We start from the raw sequence: 7515 nt of genomic DNA, 5'->3' as shown, positions 1-7515 counted from the left end.
AGACAGAGCCTCAAGCTGTCACCCTGGGTAGAGTGCTGTGACATCACAGCTCACAGCAACCTCAAACTCTTGGGCTCAAGCAATTATCCTGCCTCCACCTCGCAAGTAGCTGGGACTACAGGCGCCCACCACAATGCCTGGCTATTTTTTGGTTGCAGCCATCATTGTTGTTTGGCGGGCCCAGGCTGGATTAGAACCCGCCAGCTCAGGTGTATGTGGCTGGCGCCTTGGCCGCTTGAGCCACAGGCGCTGAGCTTCATGTTTATTTCTTTAAGGATCACCTCTTCTCTCACTGGAAGCTTACACACCACCCATGTGGTATTCTTAAAAGAGGATTAACATTAAAATCCTGGGTTAAGATCTGTATCAGCTACCTTCTCCCCATTTTTGGAAGCCAGGACGTTTACCCATCTCCTGTCTTCAGGAAGCGCTTCTGTGTTGCATAGATGGCAGGTGGTATTTTACAGATCTCTTTTGAAAAGTGTTTCACATTCTCAGATATGATTTGTCCAAACCTGAAGACTTGCATTCTTTTAGTTTGCATTGTTGAAATGGGAACGATGGTGGTAGGTGAGAGAACAATTTCTCCAAAGAAAAAGGGTACTGCTTTCAAAAGGAGTGAGGGATTTTGGGGAAACAAAACAGATTCCAGTGAAGTAATGAACCTTCAAATTCAAATATCCCTCAACAAGACTTGTATCTCCAGCTAGTCTGCTTTGCATTACTGTTACAGGTCTCTGCTGTTCTTGTGGTTTCAGTCTTTGATTGCTATCTTCCTCCACCTCTACATTTTTATGTGTCCCTTATAATCTGAGTTCCTCAGAGAGCCTCAGCTCCACTCAACAGCAAATTTAGTCCTTAGATAACTTCCTCCATGCTATGAACTTAATGTTCATGTCTCCCAAAAAGTCATATGTTGAAAACTTAATCCCCAACGTGATAATATCTGGAGGAGGAGCTCTCATGATGGAATTAGTTCCCTTATAAAAGCCTCCAGAAAGCTTGCTTTCCCTCACTCTATCTCTCCACCTTTTGAGGCTACAAGGAGAAAATGGCCATGCACAAACCAAGAAGAGAGCCCTCAATAGACACTGGATCTACTGAAAGCTTGATCTTGAACTTCCCAACCTCCAAAACTGTGAGAATGAATATTTGTTGTTTAAGTCACCTAACCTCTGGTATTCTGTTATAGCTGCCCAAACTAAGATATCCAGTGTTATTAATGAGAGGCTCTAGTCCCTTAATACAGACAATAGTTTGTTCATAATGGACATTTCCCAGAGGTAAATGTACTCCTTCGGTTTTGTTTGTTTTAATAGGTCCCATCCCATTTCCACAGTTTCTGTTGCCAACATGGTTGAAAATTAGCGAGAGACTAGAGAAGATGAAGCCATTGTGGGCTTCCAAGGTCAGTAGGCTAGGAGATAAATTACTCCATTATCAGGATGAAAACTGAATCCTCACATTAACCTTCCTAATTGTGTGCTTACCTTGTTTTTTTACTTTCTAAGTGAACAGGAACAAAGCCACTTGATGCTATTCTCATTAACACTAATGGTCAATAAGTAGAATTTTTTTTTTTTTTTTTGCTGATTCTTATATTTTGTTCAACATTGTGTGTGCTTAATTTAGAGCTTATTAGGGCATTAGCAGTTCTGCTCATTATCTCCTCTACAAGATGAATGCATTTCTTAGGCAAGTAGTTAACATGAAGCAACAACAATGACTGACTCAATTTTTGTAATTAAGCAAGGCTTTCAGTTATATTTGCTGGGGGAAGGGAGGAGAAGCAAGCATTAGCATTTAATATTGACTTATTTTAGATATTCCCAAGAGAAAGAGGTACTCATAGCAATTTCAGTGCTGAATATGAATTATTTGGAGTCCAAGGGAAGTGTTCAGCCTTGGATCCCTCCCTAAGCTCTCTCGAGGTTCTTTCCGTCCATTAAAATCATGCTCTGAAATGAAGTATTGATACATGCTACAACATGAATGAACCTTGAAAACATTACGTGGCGTGAAAGCAGCCAGACACAAAGGACCATATGTCGTATGATTTCATTTATACAGAATGGCACCGGAACAGGCAAATCCATAGACAGGAAACAGATTAGTGGATGCCGAGAATTAGGGGAAACAGAGAGCTGTGAGGTGATGACTCACATGGCACAGAGTTTAGAGTGATTGTGTATACTCTAAACACCACTGAATTGTACACTATAAATGAGTGATTGGGTAGTGTATGAATTTTATCTCAACGAAGCTGTTTTTAAAAAATCCCATTCTACTTTTCTTATTGCCTTCATACTTGCCCTCTTTTCTTGGAATCTTTAGCAACTGGATCACTGTCACTTCTTCTATCAGGTCTTGCTAACATCCTGAATGACCGTGACATCCACATGGATGATCCACTAGTCAACACCTCAACGAGTCCCTTTCTTGATTTTGCTTTCCCAATGACCATCACCTCCTTTCCGCTCTACCCTTATTTGTTTCATGCCTCACCCAACCCCTTTGCCCTGCCCACCTCGGAAACAACTCATTCACCTCTCTCCGAACACAACTCCCCACACTTCCAACATCTTGCTCAGTTGCTCTCATTATATAACCTGGATTTTGAAAGCACAGGGTCATCCTCTTCCTTGACCCCATCACTTTCTCTCTTTCTGCTCTATCAGGACCCCAAACCTCCTGCCCTGCCTGCCCTGCAATTCCCTGATTTCATTTCCTTATCTGGCTTGAATTCTATGCTTGTCACTTCAGTCTCTCATTCTTCTGTCTCAATTATCTGCCAAATCTCAACCTTCCCTCAGTGCAACTAATTACAGAGTGACCTTGTCACAGATCTCATCTCAACTGTACTCTCAGTGCCCTCAGTTATCCTCCCATATTGCTCCAGAAGCTTCTGTCTGGTAGTCCAAGGTCTCTAGGAGAAACCTGCTTCACATTTCTCATTCATCTTCACCTCCACCTCCCTCTTTATGCCTAGCAGATGATCTTAATGTGCTCCTGTATGGCAGACAGACACTCCCTCATTACCAAAAAGTTTTAGCCAACATTTCCCCTTACCCAGGCAAGGCTGTCGTTTAGGCTTCAGAGACAGGACTACCAGCATGGGAATTAAGGCTCAGCATTTTGATACATTTGGGGGATATGCTTATTTTAAGCAAACTATATGCTTACCTACATCCTTTCTTCCTCCCCTACCAATCACTGTCCTGAGCAAAATGGCAGCAATGTTCTTTTGCTTATTTAAAGTTTCTCCACCTGTACCCTTGCTTGGATCATTTCCTCACTACTCAGTGTCCCTATAGTATTATTACACCTTTCCTCTATAACTTTCAGCAGTAGTTCTTTTTTTTTTTTTTTTTTTTTTGAGACAGAGCCTCAAGCTGTCCCCCTGGGTAGAGTGCCGTGGCATTACAGCTCACAGCAACCTCCAACTCCTGGGCTCAAGCGAGTCTCCTGCCTCCGCCTCCCAAGTAGCTGGGACCACAGGCGCCCGCCACAACGCCCGGCCATTTTTTGGTTGCAGCCGTCATTGTTGTTTGGCGGGTCCGGGCTGGGGATTCGAACCCGCCACCTTAGGTGTACGTGGCTGGCGCCCTAGCCGGTTGAGCCACAGGCGCCGAGCCCTTTTTTTTTTTTTTTAAGACAGATTCTCACTCTCTTGCCCAGACTGGAGTACAGTGGTGTCATCATAGCTCACAGCAATCTCAAACTCCCAGGCTCAAGTGATCCTCCTGATTCAGCCATCCGAATAGCTGGGACTACAGGTGCCTACCACCATGCTAGGCTAATTTTTAACGTCTTTGTAGAGCCAGGGTTTTACTATGGTGTCCAGGCTGGTCTCAAATTCTTGACCTCAAGTGATCCATCTGCTTTACCTCCCAAAGTGCTAGATTACAGGTGTGAGCCACCATGCGTGGCCTCATCCTGGATATTTGTATAAATGATCTATTAATGTGTAACAGGTTACTACAACTTAGCAGTTTAAAATACCATCTATTTATTATTTCTTGGTTTCTGTTGGTCAGGAATCCCGGCATGGGTTAACTATGCCTTTTGCTCAGGTTTCACAAGGCATAAATCAAGGTGTCATCTGGAACTCCATTCTCATCTAAAGCTTGGGGTCCCTGTCCAGGCTCATTCAGGCTGTTAGCAAATTGAGTTTCTTGTGGTTATAGGACTTAGGTCCCTGTTTTTCTGTTGGGACCAGAAAAACATCCCAGAAATAAAGTAACTCCTTGTTGAATCCTTCTTAGGCTTCCAATCTGTCTGACTTCTTTTTCTACCAGCCAGAGAAAATTCTCTTCTTTTCAAGAGCCTGGTACGATTGAATTGGGCCCGCTTGCATAATCTCTCTGCCTTAAGGTCTACTGGTTAGTAACCTTAATTTATATTTGCAAATTCCCTTTTGCCAGGTAACTTAACATAATCACGGAAGTGAAACAAAGTAGGGAACATCATGGAAACCATATTATAATTCTGCCTTCCATAGTTAAAAAAAAAAAAGTATTATTATTGCATCCATTCTCCTGGAGTGATCTCATCCTCCTACTCAGCTTTATTTACCAGCTCTTTGCTGATGACTCACAAATCTCTAGCCAGCTCCAACCTCGCTCCTGAGCCCCTGAGCCTTTAGACTTGTATCAACAACTCCCACTGTCCACTCAAAGGCCCCACAAATATCTAATTTAGAAGGTTGAAAAATGAGTTCATTCTTTCGTCACCAGTTTACCTTCTTCCCGGGTTCCCTTTCTCAGGGAATCATCCCCCAGTGTCATCTTTGCCTCGATGCCCACTCTCCCTGCTGCCACATCAAAACTACCTACACCAATTAATCCTGCCTCCTAAGGCCAAGCAAGCTGGCTCACGCCTGTAATTCCAGCACTCTGGGAGGCCAAGAGTGGATTGCTTGATTTCAGGAGTTTGAGACTAGCATGAGCAAGAGCAAGACCCGTTCTCTAACAATAGCCTGGTATTAGGGTGAGTACCTGTAGTCCCAGTTACTTGGAAGGCTGAGGCAGGAGGATCTCTTGGGCCCAGGAATTTGAGGTTGCTGTGAGCTATGATGCCATGGCACTTTACCAAGGGTGACAGAGTAAGACTTTGTCTCAAAAAAAAGTTCTGCCTCCTATATTCTCTCCAATCTACTGCTTTCTCTTTATTCCCCATTTAGGCTACCTTCATCTCTCACATGGATTATTTAGCAGTCTCCAAATTGGTCTCTTGGCCACCATTTTTGACCTCTGCAGTGAACACTGTGGATCTGCTTATTCGATATCCATTTCAGCCTCCTTGTGCTCTTTTCAGAAAACTAAAATCTATATTCCTCAGTTAGGCTTCCGGCTGTGATAGAGATTCCAATAATCAGGAACATCCATGCAAGATTTAGAAGGTGGAAGTGATATATCATGAAGAGCGGGCATTGCTTCTACCATTTCTGCTGGCAAGGAGGGTTATAGAGGCATTTGGCTTTCAGCAACAGTTGTAGAGGGAGTCCAGTCCTCAGTTCCTAGCTACACGAGTGAAAAGCAGTAGGATCCAAGGCATCCACTCTGCTCCCAGTAGCTTTCTGGGTTCCAGATCATAGCAGAGAAGTGATAGTTGTGTAGCCACCAGTCATATGGAAACAGTGTCTTAATACTCCATCTCACCAACCACAGCAGAGATAGCAACTCTCTGGCAGTCAAGTTTGACAGTATAATTCTGGAAGGTTTTTCTGGAAGTTCAGCCTAGATTTTGCTCCTCTAGCAATTTCAGTCATTTTTAGACTGCTTCTCCTTGTATCATCTTTGAAAGTCTAGGACTCAAATCCAAAAATGGCACTGCCCTTGCTTAAAAATTTTCAATCCCCGCCCTCCAGTATCCTTATAAAAAGTTCAGTTTTGTTTTTGTTTTTGTTTTTGTTTTTTTGCAGTTTTTGGCTGGGGCTGGGTTTGAACCCGCCACCTCTGGTATAGGGGGCCGACTCCCTACTCCTTTGAGCCACAGGTGCCACCCAAAAGTTCAGATTCTTAATCTTGTTTGAAAGGGCCTGTGTGATCTGGCCCTCCTGTCTTCTGCAAGCTGGTCCTTACCCAGGTACTCTCTGGCCACATTGATGTTTAATTACCCAAGACAGTCAAGCACCTGTGTCTTTGCCTTTGCACATGCTGTGCTCCCTGGGCGGAACACTCCTGCCCTGTCTTCTCCGGACTAATGCCCCCCTTTTTTTCTTTTTCAATCTTGGCCTAAAGGCTGTGTCCTCTGAGAAACCTTCTCTGATCCTACCGCCCATCATTACCATTAAAACTCTGGGTTAAGCATCTCCTATGCACTCCCACAGCATCCTGGCCTCCCCCCCTTTCAAGCACCTATTCCATTGTATGGGGAATGCCTATTGAAAACTGTGTTCCCCCACCATTGTGCCACAAGAACTTGGTGGAAGCTTCCATGTCTAAGTTGCTTTCTACTTCGTCCTTGGTCCTGAGTGAGTACTTGGCCCAGATTTAGGTGTGCAAATTGGATGCAATAATAAAGAAGTTGAAGCATTTTAAGCAGAGACACTAATTGCCATTGGATTTATGTTTTAGAAAAACACTCAGCATGGCCTTCTCATTGCAGAAGGAACTGTAATGAGATCAGGTGGCAGGAAGGAGGATCAGTGAGACATCAAGTCCACTTTGTGGGTCTGACCTAGTGCACTATTGGTGGGGATGGAAAGGAGGAATACTTTAGAAAAACTGAAGTAATGAGACAGAGCCTTATTAAATCTTTTGATATTGACACTCCATTTAATTAACATGTTTTTGAGTATCTACGCTATGCAAAGCATTGTATTAGGTTACACCATAAAGCAATTCTTGAGATATTATCCCAATTTTGGAGCTTACAAGGCTTTCAGTTGGCTAGTGGAGATGCAAACACTATAATACCAGGCATACAAGAGGAGGCAGAATTGAAAAATGTATATTTTGAGGGTGAGCGAGTGTGATTTTTTTAGTTTATTTATTTGTTTGTTTTTGCCTAAAGATAACGAGCGGCAGACAGCGAACTGTCTTGCCAGTGAAGGCAAGAAAATTGCCTAGAAACAGGACAAGGATTCTTAGTCCCTTATCTGCCACCACCTGGTAGTATGATCTTGAACATTGCTTAACTTCTGTGGGATTTAATTTCTTTATTTGTAAAATAGAGTTTTTGAATAAAATGACCTTTAAAATTCTGTTATCTTATATATTTGTTAAATTTAAAAATGTGTGCAGAATTTCTAAAATATTTTCAAATCATGTAATTAAAATGTACATATATACTCTAGCACTTTAAGATAAATGTTTTAACTTTTTCTATAGTATTTAGAAAATAAGGACATTGTATGGGTACACATAAACCTGAAGCTTTGGTTTCTTGATTCTAAGAGATTGATGATAATACCGTATTTACATTTGCCAATTTGGGACAGTTTATCCAAATGCACCCCCCTTTCCACTTCCTTGGCCCTTTCAGCCTTATAGTTTTTTTTTTTTTTTTTTT

This window comes from Otolemur garnettii, unplaced genomic scaffold (genome assembly GCF_000181295.1).
Source record: "Otolemur garnettii isolate 467f Iridium unplaced genomic scaffold, OtoGar3 scaffold00051, whole genome shotgun sequence".
Classification (NCBI taxonomy): Eukaryota; Metazoa; Chordata; class Mammalia; order Primates; family Galagidae; genus Otolemur; species Otolemur garnettii.
The sequence above is the reverse complement of the archived record's forward strand: the minus strand, read 5'-3'. Positions refer to the sequence as shown.